The sequence below is a fragment of the Trachypithecus francoisi genome, unplaced genomic scaffold (assembly GCF_009764315.1).
Source record: "Trachypithecus francoisi isolate TF-2019V2 unplaced genomic scaffold, Tfra_2.0 Lachesis_group0, whole genome shotgun sequence".
NCBI lineage: Eukaryota > Metazoa > Chordata > Mammalia > Primates > Cercopithecidae > Trachypithecus > Trachypithecus francoisi.
Window position 1 is genome coordinate 190,825,287 of NW_022681453.1, and position 22,502 is coordinate 190,847,788.

Genomic DNA, 22,502 nt, shown 5'->3' on the forward strand with positions numbered 1-22,502 from the left:
TCTTGTCTACATAAGTTATCAGGATAAATATGCACAAGATGAATTAAGGAGAAGTGTTTTGTCATTCCAAATTTTCTAACTTCACAAATAATGATGATGCAAATAAGAATATCCCCTCACATCAGTACAGGATTTTAGAGACAGGAATTTTTATATCCGTGACCACATTTAATCTTTGAGGTAACTCTGTAATAAAGCAGGACTTCCATTTCCCATACAAACAGATAATGAAATTAAGGTGAAGCCATCTGCCCAAGGTCAAATAACCACAGTTGGTGCAGCCAGAAACCAAACGTTCTTGACTTAAAATGTGTTGCTTTCCTATTGACAACCTGCAGGTTCTACACGTGAACATTAGTCACATGTTGTATACCATTCATTACCTGACTCACTTATATGCTCCTCTGAGTAAAGATAAAAAAATAGCTTTCTTATAGCTTTTCACTGGGCTTCTGTTTTTGCCATGGTACAGTAACAGTGACTAGATTTAACTTTCCACTTTAAACAACCAAAAATTATACCATATATGAAACAATGATGTTCAGATGCTGGAAAACATGCAGTGTACAACTGTCATCCTTGAGAGAAAAACACATAGTGAGCATTGCCCCAGAAGGAAATGTCTAGACAGCGGCACAGAGAGAAAGAACACAAAGAGCCAAGGAGATTCACTGAGCTGAGGAAACAGAAACTGGATTTCAGGGAGCCAGGGAAGGCAAGGTGGCTAGAAGTCAGGTGTCAGTGTATCAGATTAAAAGAAGAAAATAATTTAGATGAATACTGACCTGCATATGTGTAAAAGGAAACTACCCAAGGCTATGGGAGAAAAAAAAAATACACAAGAAAAAAGCCAGACAATTCTTGGAGCTTACACAGAGCCAGGAGTAGTTCATGTCCCCACAAAGGTGGACAGACCTGGTAATACGTGGGACTTTGGCTAGAGCTCTACGACGGGTGTAACTAGTTTAATAAAATTCTAGGAAAGTCAACATAGGGTACACAGAAAAGAGATGGAAGAATAGAAAGTTACAAGTAACCTAGGATTTTATGAACTTGAACATAAATGACAATTGCAGTATTTCTGCTTGACCTCGGTATTTGTCATAGAATTACATTAAATTTCTGCATATCGGATATAGCAAAGAATAGAGATAAAAGTCTTTACCATCACAGAGCTTATATTCTAACAGAGAGTAGAAGAGGGAGACAGTAATGTAATAAATATTATACTGGAGGAAATAAGTGCTATTAGAATATAAATGGGGGTAAGGTGTTGTGAGAATGAATGTGGCAATTTTAAGAGGTTCATAAGTTCATCAGGGTAGATGAGACCAAAGACAGTGATGAGGCCAGGGTGGCTGGAGGCAAAGAGAAGAACAATAGAAGAGAGGTCAGAGACATATACAGGGTTAGATCCTGTAAGCCACTGTGAAAACAGGAGAGAATGCAAGGTTTAAAGCAGAGGTATGACATAATGTCTCATATCTTGAAAAGATACTCTTCCTGTTGTTTGGATTAGGCTCTGAGGGTGCAATGGTGGATTCCCACCATTAAGGAGGAGATTACCGTACTCCAGAGGAGAAAGACTGAAAGCTTGGATTTGGGGGGAAACGGTGGACAAGGTGAAAAGTGGTCAGATGACGCATATAATTGAAAAACAGAGTCATGACAATGTTCAACTATTATATGTGGGATATAAAAGAAGAGAGGAATCAAGGATGCTTTTGAGAGTTGTGGTTGCTTTTAAGCAACTGAAAGGGTAGAGTTGTCATTAACGACAAAGGAGAACACTTTGCATGGAGCGTATTAGAAGAAAAGATCAATTCTGGATATGAAAAATCAATGGCGGTTTAGTGTGTGATACCATAATATTGTTATTTGTTTGCTTATTTTTTTGAAATGGAGTCTTGCTCTTGTCGCCGAGGCTGGAGTGCAGTGGTGTGACCTCAGCTCACTGCAATCTCCACCTCCCAGGTTCAAGCCATTCTCCTGCCTCAGCCTCTTGAGTAGCTGGGATTACAGGTGCCCGCCACCACGCCTGGCTAATTTTTTGTATTTGTAGCAGAGACGGGGTTTCACCATGTTGACCAGGCTGGTTGCGAACTCCAAAGCTCAGGCGACCCACCTGCCTCGGCCTCCCAAAGTGCTGGGATTACAGGTGTGAGCCACCGTGCCCGGCCGCTATTTTTTGTAAATATAAAAATATTGTAAAATATTGTTATTTTAACAATACATTTTAAAGAAAGTATTAGATCTGCTGCATGGTCATTTTTAAATGCTTTCACAAAAGACATAACACAACATAGCTTTCCCTTTCAGATAACATAATAAATCCTACATAATTGCATGTTTTAGAAGAAATAGGAAAACAAAAGTTTAGACTCTTGCTACAAAGGGAAGCCTCTCCCACATTAAGCACAGGAACGTTTACCAGCCTCCAGCGCTCCCCCGAATAGCCCACTGTGCAGCTTGAACAACATGTATGTGCAATTTAACTTCTGTTTTGCCTAACTTCCTTTTCAAATGCATCCTCTCTGTGTTGCAACACTGTCATTTACACAGATGTGCACAGCAGGGTCTACCTTTAAATACTGAAATCTTTGAGAAGTGGATTGCTCTTCCTATCACTTATTTGGCTGCAAACTGCTGAGCTGTTGTCATGATTAACAGTTATTCTTTCATAGACAATAAAAACAGGAAGGTTATATGGTGCATATTTAAAGCTACAAACAAATATATTGATAATGAATATGAACAGTGTCATTTTGCAGATGTGAAAACTGAGGACAGTGTAGGGAAGAGATTTCCCATCAAACGTCAACTCCGATTTAGTTCAGGCAGTTAGTTTCAGAAAAAAGAAAAATTGTATTTAAATATGTTATGTAAAACAGTGTGGGGAGAAGAATGGTTAAGTTTAAACAACTTGTTATTTAGAAGATGGTAGGTGACAAGAAATATATATGTATTTGCTGCTTTCTGTCTGCCCCCTATACTCCACTGCATGAAAATGCAGTAAACTGGACTACTAATTTATAGCACAATTTGCACAGCCAAAATGAAGGTTTCTGCTAGATACCATTAAATTCAAAGGTCTTATTTAATATCAACCTTTTATCCTGCCTGGACTCAAAGCAGTTTCAGGATTTGTCATTTAACAGTCATAAATAATGTGCTTCATGTTGTGGCATCCTGGAGACCAAGAATCTCTCCTTTCATATTTTCTTCTCAACATTAAAATTCCCAAAATTGGGGGGGGGTGAGGAGCTAAAAAAAGAAATAAAAAGATAACTTGGTAATTTCTGTTGCTAATTTCAACAGCTAGTCCTTGAGCTTTGGTGGGGACAATCTCGTTAGCATCAATGATGTGTAATACAATAAAGAGAAATACACAAAAATCAAACACCCTGTCTGGAGTGGCAGCTGCTCTTGTCAGAGCTATCTGTCTTGTCCCAGTCCTAGAAGTGCAATGGCACCAACGGTCTTTGTCCCATGTTCTTCCTGCAGCAAAACTTGTCAGGTTATGATACGCCAATCTTCATCAATGTCTAAAGTTCTGCACAAGAAGTTTCCACACAGAACGTGCTTACGCTTCCAGGCAAGAAAATACTGTGTGCTGTCACTCTTCTTCTCCCTTGTAAGCACAACTGTCCTGGCAAGCGAGCGCCAGAGCAGCTGAAGGCAAGGGAGAGCATCTGTTTGTTTTTAAGTCCTGGTTATCTGAAAGTGTCTCCACTTCTTTCTTTTCCTTTTTTCTTTTTTTGGAAGCTGCTTTTGTAGTCAGTAGGGAGCTCTGGGTAAATCAGAATAGGAATTACCCTTTTAAGAGGGAACACCTTCTACTTGTTTGAAACTCTAAATCCAATAACAGTATTTCCCGACATGAATTAAGCTCTTTAAATTGATAAATGCTCATAGCATTTTATTTTCTCATTTATAAATATGCATATCATTTCATTCGCACAGCCAGAGTAAGTATTTCCAGAGTAAGTATTATTTTTCCACTCTAGTGATGATGATACAGTTTTCAAATAAGTCAAGTGACTTATCTGAGATCACCCAGCTTAGAAGGGGCAGGACTAAGTCTTAGATCAAGTCTAGCTCTCATTTTACTTCATTTTAACTATCTCATTTGAGGAAGTTACAGTTTCTGTCACTATAGGAGTTTACCTTCCAAAGAGTTGAAGAACCGTAAGAACTGTCTCTCTCCGTGGCTCAACAGATAGATTGAACGTGGCTCACGTTACTCACAGGCCTGTCATTCAGCCAAACTGTTCCTTATTTAATGTAGCTGTGGTGACTCTCAATAGATTGGATCTTCATGGCCCATTTATTCCAATGCAGCTTCCAGTTTCACTGACCATTGTGGAAGCTGTGGCCATTTGACTGTGACTGAGCTCTGATTCCAGGGTTGGGGAATTCCTGGAGTACCAGGGCATGAAAGACCCGAGTCAAGAAAAGGGAGGGGCTTTTTAAAAAAAAACTGTTACTTTTCTCCCTGTGTGTCCATGTAATTTACAAATATTATGATGCTCGTTACTAGAATGCCAAACTGAATTAGGTCATTTCTCAATCTAGATGATGTTTTTCCTGCGATGGAGACGGGAACTGTAACATTTACCAAGCACCCATATGATTGGGTGTCACGTTTTACAATTACTAATTCATTTTTGTTTATTCTTCACAATAACCACGAGAGACCAGTGTTATACTCATTTTACTGCTTAGGAAATTCAGAGCCAGAAAAGGCAACACATTTTCTTAATATTTCTTATTGAATAAGTGGGAGAACCCAGAACCCAGAACCAAAGCTAGAAATAATAAAAATAACAGCGAATCTTTGAGTAAGCACAATAATGTTTATTCCACGAATCTTGGTGTGTTTTACTTTTTTATTTGCAAATGTTCTCCTGGGGGAGGTAATGGTGCTGTTAAATATTTTTGCTAACAGAAGATGTGGAATGAGGAGTGACAAGTGATACATGGGTCATCATCATCAGACACTCCAAATAGCTCTATATATGTGTTACAGTAGAAAAAAGGAGCTCGAACTACAAACTGGCTTCCAGATCAGTCACATTTTCCTGTGTTCACATAGTTTCGGTTGTTATGATGAAGCAACTTTCCCAAGAGCAGAAACAAGCATAGAGAAGGCGAGTTGGTAAATGACATGTCAAAAGTTGTTAAAAATGTCAACCCATGGGCAGGCGCGGTGGCTCAAGCCTGTAATCCCAGCACTTTGGGAGGCCAAGACGGGCAGATCACGAGGTCAGGAGATTGAGACCATCCTGGCTAACACAGTGAAACCCTGCCTCTACTAAAAAATACAAAAAACTAGCAAGGCGTGGTGGCGGCGCCTGTAGTCCCAGCTACTCGGGAGGCTGAGGCAGGAGAATGGCGTGAACCTGGGAGGCGGAGCTTGCAGTGAGCTGAGATCCGGCCACTGTACTCCAGCCTGGGTGACAGAGTGAGACTCTGTCTCAAAAAAAAAAAAAAAAGTCAACTCATAAGCACTGTCCATTCATGGTCAACAGCTGTCTTAAACATCAACATTAGGATGAAGCTAAATAGCATAGATATCTTTGATCACATAAGAATGTCTGGAGAAGAATGATTTTAGGAACTTGCATTCTGTAAAGAATGATATTTGTCAACTTAAATGTACCTACATGAAAACAATTGTTTTAGGTGCTCTCACATGTAACCCGGATCCCTCCTCAGGACTGAATTTGTTCCACAGCTGCTGGGAGAACTGCTGGAAGAAATTCTTCATGCTTTCAGCTCCCCCGCAGATCTGCTTAAGACAGCTGCCTTGCAATGACTAATCAGCATGGAGGTATGGGGGCCAATCCTGTTCACCCTAAATCAGAGGATGCTTACACTGTCATTGGCTCTTCAGAACTCTCCACAGGAGTGAATGGCTGTGTCCTCCCATCAAAGCTTCATCCTAACACTCAACTCCCTCTGCTGAACCCTGCTTTCTTTTTTCCCTTTCCTGGCTTTCCCTCAAAGGTGTTGATATCACTTTCATTCTCAAATAACCCCCACTCGCCCACTATTCTTCACATTGATCTCCGTCTCGGAGTCTGTTTTTCTGAGTCAATGATGAAGGGAGAGAAGAGAAATACTTGGTACTCATCATCCAGCAATTTAAAGAAGCCTTTCCTACCCCTACACCACCACTGCTGTTTGCTAAATTTTCGTATTATAATTGATAGACCTCACATGGCAATTGTTCACTGGAGCAATGACGCTTCTTCAGTTAAGATTTTTACTTACTACACATTATCCGTAGCATTGGGCCCAAAAGTAAGTGCCTGGCTCATGGTCATATGGGTCTTAACGGCCAAAAAGCCATAAATTCAAGACTATTTTAAGGCTGACAGCTTTTCCACAACACTCCTGCCGACTTTGTACCTATTATCTCCTAGCAGGTCTTCTGTTAAGAAGTTCTCATTGCCTCTCCAAATAGCTCAGAGCCATCTTTGTACAGATTAGACTGCTCTTCCTGATTTCCTCCAAAACCTTTTTGCCCACAGAAGGAATTCTGCCAATCTTTCACTGGTGGCAGACATATAAAACAAAGCCATTTCTTTGATATAATTCTTCAATGACATAAAAACAACTTTCTAGTTTCTCTAAAAGTCTCATCTAATGTCCAGATTTTTATTATTTTTTCCTCACGGGACTTAATTTTAAGACTCCTCCTTCTTCACTTGGGTGCCCTCCCCTCTATGCATCCCACTATCTTATCTGTATTAAAATGTTGAATATAGTCATTACTTATTCATTGTACAAGCACGTGAGTTTCTATTATGCACAAGTCAATCTCTAAATAGTTCTCTTATCCCTTTTCCATTTTATCTCAGAAATCAAGTTTAATTCACAAAATTGTGGAGCTGAAAATAATCTTTAAAACTACCATTTTGAGGTGAGAAAACTGAGGCCCAGAGAAATGCAGTATCTGTTTAATCTACAGAGAGTGTGGAGCAAACATGGGCTTAAACTCTCGTTTCCAACTCTTATCACTTTATTTCACAATATTTTTTCTTTGTACTGATAAGTATCTTAATAATTGAATATTAAGGATGTGAGAAGATGAATTAATTGAATCGGGAAACTTGATGTTTCTAATGTGTTTGTTTTATTTATAATCTGTGCAGCAAGGAAAGCATGTTTACAGAGTGGCACTTGCTATGCACACAGTATGGAAGAGCACAGTGATTAAGAACATTTGCTTTCAGGTAGAAAAACCTGGCTTCACATCCCCACCCTGCCAATAACTAGCTTTCTGGCACTGTGCAAGTCAATTAACCACACAAGGCCTTAGTTTCCTCATCCCTAAAAGATAGATAATGAAAGTACCTCCTTCATAAACTTGTTTTGAGGATAAAATGAGTTAATACACACAGTGCACATAAAACTGCCCAACCCCTTCAGTGCTACATGAGTGTCTGCTGTTGTTTTTGTTGTTGTTACTATTTTTAAACTGAATAATTACTTTTTCCATATTCTTCTCAGGTTCAGTTTTAATTTCCACTCTTTACACTTTGTACCAGTCGGTAACCAAATTCAAGCTGAAGCAAAGAAGTCTAATCCTAGGGAAGAAGTGGGCACAAGAGTTTGACTCTATTGCTGTGAGTAAATGCTCTTTACTAGAGAGAAGAAAGAAACATAGACATCAAAATAAAAACACATGGAGCTGTAAAACACCTGCAGGCAGGTCTTAATGGCTGCCAAGTCTCTTTGCCATCATGTTAATAATGGTTTTATGGATAACTTAGAATTAAATTTTAGTATTTTATTAAGAAAAATATAAAAAATCAAATTTGAAGATGTTTCTCTGAATTGCGTTGCTTAAAATAGTTTTGTGGCCGGGCGCGGTGGCTCAAGCCTGTAATCCCAGCACTCTGGGAGGCCGAGACGGGCGGATCACGAGGTCAGGAGATCGAGACCATCCTGGCTAACACTGTGAAACCCCGTCTCTACTAAAAAATACAAAAAAAAAAAAAACTAGCCGGGCGAGGTGGCAGGCGCCTGTGGTCCCAGCTACTCGGGAGGCTGAGGCAGGAGAATGGTGTAAACCTGGGAGGCAGAGCTTGCAGTGAGCTGAGATACGGCCACTGCACTCCAGCCCGGGCGACAGAGCGAGACTCCGTCTCAAAAAAAAAACAAAAAACAAAATAGTTTTGTAACCATACACATGCATTTAGTTCTTTTAAAATCCTAACTTAAAAGGATCAAGGGCTCATTACCACCATCAGTACTTCATGATTTGTGACATATTAATTCTTGTCACTTTTTTTTTTTTCAGACGGAGTTTAGCTCTTTTTGCCAAGGCTGGAGTGCAATGGCGCGATCTCGGCTCACCACAACCTCCGCCTCCCAGTTTCAAGCAATTCTCCTGCCTCAATGTCCCAAGTAGTTGGGATTACAGGCATGCGCCACCATGCCTGGCTAACTTTTGTATTTTTAGTAGAGGCGGGGTTTCTCCATGTTGGTCAGGCTGGTCTTGAACTCCCAACCTCCGGTGATCCACCCACGTCGACATCCCAAAGTGCTGGGATTACAGGCGTGAGCCACCGCACCTGGCCCTTCTTGTCACTTTTGTATGTCAGGAAATCAAGTTCTATTAATGGATCTAAAAAGTGAAATTTATATAGATAAATGGAGAACATTAAATTTGAGTTCATCTTGTAGCATCTTGAGTTCATCTTATGAACTCAAGGAGTTCACAAATAAGGCATTTGTGGCATGTGAGAAATAAATAAGGAGGCATTGGCATCTTTAGGGCCAGTTGATCTGTATTATACGTGATATGGCTTAGATCTGTGTCCCCATTCAAAACTTGTATCTAATTGTAATCCTCAATGTTGGAGGAAGGGCTTGTTGGGAGGTGATGGATCATGGGGGCGGGTTTCTCATGAATGGTTAAATACTATCCCTTTGGTGCTGTTCTCATGATAATAAGTGAGTTCTTACGTGATCTGGTTGTTTAAAATTGTGTGGCACCTCCCGTCTCTCTCTTCCTTCTGCTCTGGCTATGTAAGATGCGTCTGCTTCCCCTTCCTACGTCCACTATAATTGTGAGTTTCCTGAGGCCTCCCTAGAAGCAGAATCCTATACAGCCTGCAAAACTGTGAGGCAATTAAACCTCTTTTTCTTTATAAATTACCCAGTCTCAGGTACTTCTTTATAGCAGTGCGAGAATGGGCTAACACAATATGATTCACAATTTCATACACAACAAAGTACTTTGACTAAAAATGGGCCAAGGCAGAAAAGAGGAAGAGCATTTTAAAATAACCATTTTATTTGGACCATATCAAACTTCATCATTTCCATTTGATTGCTAGATTTGCTCCACATTTTAAAAGTTACAAATATATACCTAGATCTATGACCACAGTACAAAGGTATCTTCCAGGTCCTGACCCTACCTTTCAGCTGCCGATTGTGACCCACAGCTAGATGTTGCCCTAGTTGTGTAGCTGGGTTGGCAAACGTGGAAGTCCATGTCTTTGTTTATTTGGTAAATGCAATGTTATAAAAATTAGAAGCATTTACATAAAAATATTGATTTTTATTTTTATTGATTTATTTTTAAATTGAGATGGAGTCTCACTGTGTTACCCAGGCTGGAGTGCAGTGGTGTGATCTTGGCTCACTGCAATCTCCACTTCCTAGGTTCAGGCAATGCTCCCACATCAGCCTCCCAAGTAGCTAGGACTACAGGCGCATGCCACCACACCCGACTGATTTTTTTATTTTTAGTAGAGATGGGTGGGTTTTTGCCATGTTGGCCAGGCTGGTCTTGAAATCCTGACCTCAAGTGATCCACCCGCCTTGGCCTCCCAAAATGCTGGGATTACAGATGTGAGCCACCATGCCAGGCCGATTTTTAATTTTTAAATATCAGAACTGACTAGTGGTTTTCTGCCTGGTGCCTAGTGGGATCACCTGAGATACTTAAAAAGTAAAAGCCCCCAGAAATGTTGTAACGTAATAGATGTGGTTTGAACCCAGGTATTGGTATACTTCCTTTAAGCTCCTCAGATGATTCCCATGTGCCTCATGCTACAAAGAGCTGGGCTACAGTAGCGTGAATTCCCAAAGTGGTTGACTAACAACACCAACGTCACCTGGGAATATGTGAGAAGTGCAAATTATCAGGCCATATCAAAACATACACAATCAGAAATTCTGGGGTGAGACTCAGGAATCTGTGTTTGAACAAGTGTTCTATAAACGTGGATGTGATTCTGACTCACATTCACATTGGAGAACCACTGCACTACATAGACCCTGCACATCTCTGTTAGTTATTGCTTATAGTTATTGCTTTCACTCAGTTAAGTGACTTACCTATAGCTGTGTTTGCATTTGAAGATCCCCTAACCGAGTTCATCCTAATTTTCCCAGACCTAATTTTTCTCCTGAAATTCCTCTTTCTGATTATGACAAAAAGACACCAACCAAGCTTCAGGCATTGTTTTCTTTTCCAGTGCTAATTCAACCCTCTTAATATTACAATCACGTTTTTTTGGTTTTTTTCCCTTACAGTCCTACTGCCATTGTTCCAGTTCAGGCCCTTATTACTTCTTATCTTGACAATTGAATCTGTTTCTGGCTTCCCTGCCTCTAGTATCTACTCACTCCAATTTCTCATACATACTGTTGACAGTTTTGTCTTCCTGAATACAAGCCAAGTCATAAACTCATTCAGCTTAGAATTCTTCAGTGACTTACCATTGAATACATTCAATCTACTCCACCTAGCCTCAAAGACCCTCTATGACCTGGCTCCTCCTTGTACTTCTACACTTCTCCTTCACCATTCTACTCCCCTATTAACTTTAAACTCTAAATAATTTACTATCGTCTAAACTTTCCTACTCCATATTGACTTTTAACGTTATATTTCAACTTATGCTTTCATTCCACTTGGATTGACCAAATTTTGTCTTCTGTTACCATCGCCTCCAAATTCTTCTCACAGTATAATTGTCCCAAACACCACTTCCTTCTGAAGCCTTCCTTGATCCATCAAATCTAAAGTAGCTTTGATCTACTCTGTACTACCTTAGGTTTTAATTCTACCTCTCATACATCACTTGAAATACTGAGAAAACATGCACACACGGACAACGTATTAGTTGTCAGTTAGGAACTATCATCCATCTAGTTGGTGAACCAAAAAGATAAAAATTGACTTCTATGAGATACGGACTGTACTAAGCTCTATATGACTGGTAATATTGGTTCATTGAAAAAAAGCCTTAGAAATGTATGGACATAAACATGTTTTCAAAAAGTTTCTTTGAAGGATTTTTGAACAATTGGAAACTTGATTTTAAATATTCCAGTAATGTAGACACAAATAAATCCTCTGCATATTGTATCTTGAAAGCATCTTGCACCAACCATGTGAAAGACAAAGAGGCAAATTAATGTAATTGTGTGACTGTGAGAGGATGGTTTAAGGGGAGGAGTACTGGTAAGGAGATAAGACTGGGTCTTAGCCAAATATGGCAGCTTGCCTACCTTTGGTGCTGCTTGGATTTTATCCAAAACATACAATTCTCCAATTTCCTCTTTGCCAGAGTTAGGTGACCTTTTCCGTTTGATAAAGCCTCACAAGGCTGACCCCCACACACATTCATACATGATTGGTATTCTTTTTATTTTAAACGTTCTTCATGTTCCAGAGGGTTCTCACCTTAAAGCCACAAATTCTGCACATTCCCTTAGGCTCTTATATGCAAGCCATTCATCTGACAAATCAGCCAATGGAAAGATGGTAACCAGGTAAAATGCTATGCCTACGTAGTACTAATAGAATTTAATAAGGCCTTACTCAAATGAGAGATACTCTCATGCCTGTAAGCACCATGACGGACGCAAGCATGTGATCCGTATCTTTAGACTAAGTCATGTTAATAAACACCAGCGGTGCCAGAGGGCGGAAGAGAGAGCCACCATGAATAACCAACTGCCTGGACCTTTAGAACACCAATAGTCCTTTAAATATCTACATTTTGGACGAAGGGACTTGGTAAGGCTTAAAGCTGGGGCAAATCAAGAGAACAATGTGCATGGGTAATATAAAGAAAGACATATAGTTCAAGTCTTGGATTTCTGAAAGTAAAATGCAATTCAGGTCAACAAACATTTACTGAAGTATAAAATATAGAAGAACATATCACAAAAATATTTAAGATCCAATCCTGTCTCTAGTTCTGACTGGCAGTGTAAAGGTAGAATGTAACAAGTATAAAACAATTGTTATATAAATACCACCAAGGTTATATGGTGTGAGGATTTGAAGGAGCAAAATATAAACAGAAACAAGAAAAGATACCTTAGCAAAAGGATAGAGAAACATTTGATAGAAATTTGTCTTATAATTTAAATTACATTTTTACCAGAAAAGGTGGGGTAAGAAGAGGAAGCCACAGGAACAGAGAATGTTACAAGTGTGATGTGTATTCAGACGCTATCCATACATCAAATCTAGAGAGAAAACAAGTAAATGGGGCAAGAAGTGAGAGATGAGACTGTAAAACTTGGTGGGGTCATCCTGATAAGGCCATGAACATGGGAATGAGTACTTAGTGCTGAGCAGGTGAAGAGAGATGGACGAAAGCTGGGTTTCTTATTCTCTCAGGTTCAACAACGAACCCTGAAATACAACATTCATAATTAGCCGACTCTATTGAAGAGACCCAAATACGGTTCTTTGGCTGTAACATGTCCTTAGAATGTCGAGAGCAGAATCAGTTTCCATTTCAGACACCTTTGCTTCTGTTCTGAAAAATTCTGCAAACTCCTGAAACGTGATTATTGGATTCCAGATTTATTTTTTCAATATTAAAATGTTAGCACCTGAAAACTCAAAGGGAAAGAAGAATAATTAGTATTTTTCTTGCACATCAGATTTCACCTTGCTCCAGTGTGGTGTTCTTTGGGAGGCTGAGTTGGCAGATACCAATTGAATTGTAAAAATATGTCTCTCCTCTACTCTCAAAGATAATAAGAATGTCTGGGAAACAGGCTGTATCAATACATGATACTTTTATTGCATGTGAAAAAGGGAAAAATTCCAAATTAATCTTCAGAATATACTGACGGATACCTATCAAGTTACCCGATACAACAGGCTGGGGAATGGTAAATCTACTCCATCAAAAAATATGGCCATGATTTTCACCAAACTGAGTGCTCATCCTGGCTCTTTGTAAATGCAGGATGAAACTCAGCACACTTTCATTACGTATTCTGCAAAACAACTGTTCATTAGAATTCTGAGAAATGAATTCTGAGAAATGTGGAGTTAAGACTCAGTGTCTCCATTATGATGCTGTTGAGAATCTCCCCCACGTTTCACTTCCTTCCTCTTCAGTTGCATGTATTCTGCACTGCACCTCTGTCCATACTTTACCCAAGATTACATATAACTTAGTAAAGTGCATTTAAAATTATTAATATTTTCAAAGCAAATAAAATCACATTTAAGAGATCTTGCAAATGCCTAAATTAAAACTCTTTTCTTTTAGCTATGTACCTTCAACACATTTTACTTACTAAAGGCGCCTGAACACTGAATATTACAGGTTACCTAGGAAACTTACAGTGACTACACTTAAAAACAACACAAAGCCCTCTAACTGAAGCAGAATGCCATTTTAGAAAAATCTATTTTGGGAATGGCAAAAAGAAATGGTTAACAAGTAAATATCAGTGCATAGCTACTGTCTTATTTGAGTTTTTCTTCCTCACATTATTCTTCAATTTCTTTTTATGTCTGCCTCTGAGTTGTTCTTGAAAGAAAATAAACGCTAAAGATATAATAATGAATAAAGGGCAATGGTTTCTATTATCAGCTACATTCCAGATCATGAGATTTTACTCTGTGGCTCCTCAGATAATATGAGAAATAATGTTATGCCTTTTAAGCATTCATTAATGATGGTGACCATATCTCCAATTCCAGTTTATGCCTATGGTTCTGGCAAAATTATTAATAGTATCTCATTTTACTTGAAAATTATCCAGGTTTGGATGATAAATTATATGTTTGCCTTAACTGTCTATTACAGGTGTATGCAAAATGTATCGAGAAATATTAAACTGTGCTAGGATAATCAGTGCCCTTGAGGAGCTAAAAATATATAATCTATTTGGAAAAATATAAATGGTAGCATACTATATTCTTTACAATATTTACTACTAAACAATACAATGATATTATTACATCATTCACTATGACTAAATTGACAAAAATACTTTTTCCCCCAAACTCTCAAGTCTAATGTAATAAATTACACCAAGAAAGCACTTCCCTATAGCCCATAAAATGAAGAAAGACAAAGTGTATAGAGTGAGTTGTGATAATTCTGCAAGCCTCAGCGGCTTTGTTAGCAACAAAATCAAGGTCACCTTGGCTACTGCCCAAATCTAATACTACCACTGAGAGATTGCCTCAGGGTAGGGATTTTGTAAGATACCTGGAGAGTTGTTGCAGTGTTTTCTGAAATCCAATTACAAAATCCATTATTACTACTAGACAAACCGATATAGCATTTCTATATTTGCAAGGTGCAGAGCACTCACAGCTCAGCAAAATGGTACTGGAGAACTGTTTCTATATTATGATGATAGTGGTGATGATGATGAAGATAATGATGTACAAGTTCATTTATTTTAAACAGTTTCTACTCCAGTCCTTCGAAAACAAACGTGAAGGATTTCCTACACGTAACTGGAAGAAGATAACACTTCTTTTTCCTTTTTTCTAGCCAATCCTTGTTTTATATAGTAAATAAAAATTATACCAATATGACTTGATGAAGTGAAAAGACATTTTAGCGTTCAAATATCAGTTCTGCCATCTCTTAATTCTGCCATTTTGTTATAATCTATTTTTGGACTAGCAAAAGAAATGACACTTACTAGCAAAAGTAAGTGTCAGTTCATAGCTCCTTTTTTGGGGGTTTTTCTTCCTCAAATTATTCTTAAATTTCTTTTTATGTCTGCCATTGAGTTGCTCTTAAAAGAAAAAACCTTCAAGGCTCAATTCTCATTTTTATAATGAGGATTATAATAATCCTACCTCAGAAAATTAGTTAGAATAAAAAGAAAGAAAAAGCGTGAAGTGTCTGGCATGATGTCAATAAAACTTGAACCTGAATGTTAGTTCTCAACTGTACATAATCCTCACAGTAGTTCAAGCTGCCATTGCCAGTGAGGGTCTTGCAACGACCTCTTCTTATGCTAGTAGGTTACAGCAGTCATTGTAAAACTCCAGTATGTTAATGAATCAGCTGAACTACTTGTTAAAATAGAAATTCCTGATACCATACCCGGAATTCTGATGTAATACATGTGACAGAGGCCCCAGGACTCGGCATTTCTTACCAATACCTGCCTTGCCCATCCTTACTACAGGCCACACTTACACAAATACAAGTCAGAGAAAATGGAGACTTGCTACAACTTCAAGGCTGGTATTTCACATTAAGAAAGTATCGTTAGCTACTTACCATCTTCCTCTGGGTATTCTGCCAGCAAGTCTGTATCCTAAGCTGAATTTAACTTAGACCTTAATATTATTGTTGCATTTTTTTTTTTTTTTTTTTTTTTTTTGAGACAGAGTCTCGCTCTGTCGCCCAGGCTGGAGTGCAATGGCCAGATCTCAGCTCACGGCAAGCTCCACCTCCCAGGTTCACGCCATTCTCCTGCCTCAGCCTCCTGAGTAGCTGGGACTACAGGCGCCTGCCACCATGCCCGGCTAATTTTTTTGTATTTTTAGTAGAGATGGGGTTTCAGCGTGTTAGCCAGGATGGTCTCGATCTCCTGACCTCGTGATCCGCCCGTCTCGGCCTCCCAAAGTGCTGGGATTACAGGCTTGAGCCACCGCGCCCAGTGTTGCTTCTCTTAATGACCCTTCGACCTCAAAACCTCAGTATGCTCATCCCCCTCCTCACTAGCCATCATTACTCTGCACTCAATATTTTGCATATTTCTCCTCCATTCCATCGTCATTCTCTGCCCCACCATCCCTTGCCTGACTTGTATAATCATCTCATCTTTGATTTTTCCATCTCCATTCTCTCCCTCATGCTAATCAATCCTACTCTTGCTACCACATATACATTCTTAATGCATACTTATAATCTTAAAACTCCTTATAAGCCTCCAATGAGGATGTAAAAACACTGAAATCATCGTATGTTGTTGGTGGGAATATATAAATGTGCAACCACATTGGAAAACATTTTGGTAAATCCTAAAGTTAAACAGGTTACCATATTACCAACACTTCTACTCCTACATATATATATATATATGATAATTAAAAACATATATCTCTACAAAATGTATAAACAAATGTTCATATTCATAGCAGCATTATTCATAATAGTGAAAAAGTAAAAACAACTGAAATGTCCATCAACTAATGAATAAAATGTGATCTCTTCATACAATGGAATATTTTCAGTTACAAAAAGGGCATATTGACACGTTATAACATGGATGAATCTTGAAAACACGCTAAGTGAAAGAAGCCAGCCATAAAAGGCTACATATTGTATGATTCTGTTTATACGAAATGTGCAGAATAGACAAATCCATACAGACAGATAGTAAATTGACGGCTGCCGGTGGCTGGGGGAAGGATGGAATAGGAAGTGACTGGTAGTGGGTATGGGATTTATTTTGGGGGTGATGAAAACCTTCTGAAATTAGATACTGGTGGTGAATGCACAACCTTCTGAATATGTTAAAACACACTGAAGCCTCCAATAGCTCCTCACCACCTGCAAAAAAAAAACAACCCTACATTTCCTGACTTGGTAGATGAGACCCATTCTCCTATAGCCTCTCTTCATGTGTCCTATACCCCAGACTAAGTGAACCACTGCTCTTTTGAAGTCCTGGTATGCTTTTTTCCCATGGCTTAAAGCATTTTTTGAATATCGTTGTTTCATGCGTGATTACTGTAATATGTCACATAATGTCGGTACTCTATGCCTGAATGCCGAGTAAAAAAGCAAACTGTTTTTTTCAAAACACAGTATCCCTTAAATTTTGTATGTAGCAATCTCATTTTGAAACATGAACATGCTGAGATCCTTAAAATAAGAATAAGGCAGAATTGGGTATGTTGCAAAGACAACATAAAATGCCATTACTGCAGTCACTAATAAGTAAGCACACATCTATGTATAATGCACACATAAAATCCACATACATACATACACACATACTGTTATGGTCTGAACGTCTGTGTTCCCCTCAAATTCTTATGCTTAAATCCTAACCCCTAAGGTGATGGTAACAGGAGGTGGAACCTTTGCAAGGTGATTAGGTCATGAGGGCAGAGCACTCCTGAGTGGGATTAGTGTCCTTAGAAAAGAGGTTGGAGAGATCTAACATACAACATGGTGAATATACTTAATTACAACATACTGTATACTAGAGAAACGCCAAATCACCAGAAAAATGATAGCTATGTGAGGAATCATATACGTTACTTAGCTAGATTTAGTCACTCCACTACATATATATATATACTTCAAAACATCATGTTGTACTTGGTAAATATATTGAATATTGTGTGCCAATTAAAAAAATGAATATAATGATAAAAAGGGGTGACTCAAAGGAGCTCGTCTGCCCTCATTCCATGTGAGGATGCAGCACAAAAGGGCTGTCCAAGAACCAGGAAGTGGGCCCGCATCAGACACTGAATCTGCTGGCACCTTAATCTTGAGCTCCCAGCTTCCAGAATGGTGACAAATAAATTTCTGTTGTTTACAAGCCACCAAGTTTATGATATTTTGTTACAGCAGCTCAAATAGACTAAAACACATACATATACAACAAAGGAATGATCGTATTTTATGAAGTCTTACTACTCTGTTTCCTCATACTCCTATCAGCAAAATCACTATTTTAGCAGCAATCTCAGAAAGAAAAGTAAAACCCAGGAAGCACAGTTCTTGTACTTACACACAGACATTTAAGCCTTAACTCCATATCCTGTGCCTCTCACCTTGGTTTATGAGATATCCTTTCGTTTGTTTTTATGAGGATGCCAGTTCAATCTTCTTCTGGAAGTAGACCATTAAGCTGTCAATATCCGAAATGTACCTTAATTGCTTCCTCATATTTCCCTACATCTGACTAATGGAATATGGAAAGCAATGTTTAACCAGGGAAAAAACATTTACTTCTACCTGGTAAAGCTTAAATTCCATTTAGTGCCCAGAGCTTAAAGTAAAAAAAAAAAAAAAAAAAAGGAAAAAAAATACCTATCACACCATAGTAAGTGAGCAGGAGGTAACTTGTAAGCATATTAAATTGAAGGAAAAATTAACTGAAAGTCAAAACATAGTCTAGGAAGGGAAAGTCATTCCCAACTAACCATCATTGACAAACGCAGGTCAATCACTTCTTACTGAACTCTGTGATACATAGTCACGATTTTCCATTTGTGCTCAAAACGGAAGCAACTTCAGCAAAAAACAGAATTGACAAGCATCGAAAGAGAACTGCAAATAGTTGAAGCAAGAAGAGTATTTTTCAAAACAAACAAATGTTTAGTTTCCTCTTTCTACTTTTCTATATTTTCTACAAGATGGCCTATTACTTTAAAAGTTTGTTTATAAGAAATAAAGGTAAGTCATGGGGGGGTGAGGAAAGAGGAGATGTTGGTCAAAGCCAACAAAGTTTTGATTAGACAGGAGGAATAAGTTTTAGTGATCTATTGCCCACCATGGTGACGATAGTTAACAATGTGTTGTTAATTCAAAATTGTTGGAAGAGTGAATTTTAAGTGTTCTCGCCAAAAAAAAAAAAAAAAGTATGTGGGTAATAAATACACAAATTAGCTTAACTTAATTATTCCACAAATGCATACATATCAAAACATTACATTGTACTCCATAAATATATAAAATTATTATTTGTCAATTAAAAAATAAGTGATTAAAGATGACATGAGGCATGCATTACCCATCACAGTGGTAAAAATCCACCTTCCCTGTGTCCTGACTTCTTATTCTGTTGAGCAAGCATATCACATTTAATCATGACAATTGCATTACAGACATTAGCGATATATAAACATTGAAATAGGCTAAATGTAACTAACTTTGCTCTTACCACAACAGTGTTTTATCTATTTAGCAAAGCTTCCAAGTCAACTTGTCAAGGCTCATCACCTTTGGACAGCATACACAGACAAGATATTAAAAATAATGGAAAATTTATCACAATCAGCATGCCCTCGGCTGGTTTTTCCCTCAGAATGAGAAATGATGCATTCTTACAGTGTTAAAGATAAATACAGAATCATCATCACTATTTTAGGAAAGAAACAATGCTCAGAATTCAATGTCAGCTTCTCAAGGAATCCACAGTCATGTTTCCTTAGGGCATGGAAACATTAAGATGAATATAAAAGAATATCACTTGCTCCACCAATTTACATTCTCGCTTTAGTTACAGGATTTAAGTAATTATTCCATACAACTTTTAATACTGTGTCTGAGTGGAAAAACACAGAGGGAATCTAGACACTGTGAGGGCCAATACATTTCCAGTCACAGAGTTCAATTACGTTTCTTTTAAAATGAACTTATTCAATCCTCACAATAATTTTCTGAGTTACATATGTATTATAATCTTCATGTTACAGAGCAGATAATTTCAGGCTATAGTAGAGCTTATTATATTGTGACATTCCCCACCTCACGATTGGAGCTCATTGAGAGTAAGGACATTCTATGCCAAGTCTAAGTAGTCTAACGTCTGGCACATGGCTAATGCACAGTATATTTTATGGATCTAAGTGAATAAAATTTTAAAAAACCCTGAGCCCTTGGAGGGTTATGCACACAGAAGGAACAGATGAAAGAGTTAAGATGGAAATGCAAGAATGTCTTTCCATTTTACCAAGCCATATTGGTAAAATGTGTATTTATATAATGGTATAAAACAAGCATTTGAGAAAAGCAAAGAAAAAAATGTATCTTCCTCCAATGGTAGGTGGGAATCCTTCACATTTGTTTTTGTAACTGACTTCCCTCATGCACAGGGGAAGTGGAAAAGCTACAATTTAGATGCAGATATTCTGGGCCCAGTGTTTCTCTACCACCTCAAAACTAATTATTGGCTAATCAAGTGTGTCTTGATAATTGCAGATTTTTGTTTTTCAGAAAACTCTAAAATTGTTTTTTAGAGTACTGCTACCAGGTTAGAGGTCAACTATTACTATTGAGTGATAAAATACAACATTTGAAAATTAATTACAGATCCTGGAGACTAAGAAGATCCATGCTAAACAGTTTAAAACGAGGTACACATATATTTCTACAAGCAATTTATAAATGGCCATTGTAAATAGTTTGAATGGTCATGGAAAATAAACTAACTGAAGTAGATGCTATTTCCATACAGCTTTGGATCATTAGATAAATGAAAGAGATCTGCTCAAGGAATCTGAAAAACAAAGCTTTTGCACAATGTTTACTAATTAGAAGTTCATGCACCTGAGAAGCTTGAAATGGTCACATTCACTTCAGTTTTCTCACCTGTAAAATAAACATCTTACTTTTCACACTTTACATAATTGTTGTAAAAATGGATGATATATTATGTGAGAAAGAATGTAGTCAACTTCAAAGTGTCATGCGTATGATGGAGCTTATTATCTAACATCTTGCTACTTAAGCTGTGGTCACGGTGCAATGGCATCAACATTCCTAGGAAGAGAACCGACCTGAAGAATCTCAGACCCCAACCCACACCTACTGCATCAGAATATACATTTTACCCATATTGCCCATAGACTTATTCACACGTAAGTTGGATGGAAAGCACTAACTTCAATGCTTTCAAGATCCACTCTTATCATGCAATATTAAAAATGTTTGGATATCCCAATTATGTGATGTGAAACTTCGGCAAATCCATGGGGACTGATGTAGACAGATACATACATGGTGTTACTGTTTCATATTCCAATTAAGCATTCCTCTACATAAGTGTTTGGCATATACATATAATCTTGATTTTTGTGTTTTTTGCATCACTGTGGCAAATTTTAGACTGCACATTTCTGGAGGGCAGGGATTGCCTTCAAATACGTAGTTCAGTGCCTGATAAATATGGAACTTGCCTTGAGAAATGGTGATGACAGTATCATAATCTGACAATAATTAGAGGAAAGAATGCTTTGGAGCACAGCTAAGAGTAGGAAATTCTCAGAAATGTTAATTCCAAGTCACCTGAAAATAACAATTCACAGAATAGAAAAAACCCAAATGCTATTTAATATTCTTGAGCACCTACACTTAATTTTAATGAAATCTTATGTCAGACTAACCTAGAGTTTCAGGTGGAAATAATCATTCTTTTTTCTATTTCTTTATTTTTTACTGTCATAGGGCAAGAGTCTCAATGTATAATTTTAATAGGATTGGAGGAAGCCTTGAAATATAAGGAATGACAAATAAAATTCATACAATGTATCAGCAATTACGACTTCCCAGGTTGTGGAAATCAAGTTGAAAAATACAGATGTTAGATATAGTCTTGGAATTTTCACAACAAGAAATGAAAGCTTTAACAAAATTAAACACTTTAAGCTAATGATGACCTACTTAAGAAAATCATTTACCTTTCTAATTTTTAAGCACTTGAATTAGTTTAGATTTATAGTCTCTAGACATTGCTAAATTTGATTAAATGTGAAAAAATTAAAGTTCACCTGTAAAAATGTCCTTGATTAATTTTATCTGTGAAGGGAAAACCTATACCATCTTCTCTGGCCTTGGCAATATCTCTGACAGAATTCCGAATTCTTCTCTGTATTTTAAATGTTGTTGATAGATTATTCATGCAGGTTTCAGTCATGCTGAACAAACCTTAAAATGCATGGAAAATCTGAAAATGCCTATTTAGATAGCTGACAACACCACCCCCCAACTTTTTTACTAAGCTAAAATTTAAAAATCGGGAATCATAGAGTACCAACAACAATGAGAAAAGAGATTGAGTTAGAGGTGCTCTGTAGAACTCCAAACAAACACTTTACATTTGTATTTTCGTGCATTTAAATTAGGGCTGTTAAAATGAGAGCAGGTGGATATAAAACTATTAGCTTGGTGCAAAAGTAATCGTGGTTTTTGTCTAGGCGCAGTGACTCATGCCTGTAATTCCAGCACTTTGGGAGGCAGAGGCAGGTGGATTGCTTGAGGTTAGGAGTTCAAGACCAGCCTGGCCAACATGGTGTAACCTCATCTCTACTAAAAATACAAAAATTAGCCAGGGGTATTGGCGGGCACCTGTAATCCCAGCTACTCAGGGGGCTGAGGCAGGAGAATCGCTTGAACCCAGGAAGCAGAGGTTGCCGTGAGCCATGATGGCGCCGCTACACTCCAGCCTGAGCAACAGAGCGAGACTGTCTCCAAAAAAAAGTAATTGCGGTTTTAGTC

At 38.0% G+C, this 22,502-nt stretch overlaps 1 protein-coding gene across 3 annotated transcripts in view; it reads right to left on the minus strand.

The window, feature by feature from the left end:
* Nucleotides 1–22,502, minus strand: part of FGF12 (fibroblast growth factor 12) — a 591,075-nt gene that overhangs the window by 54,500 nt on the left and 514,073 nt on the right. The window lies entirely within an intron of this gene.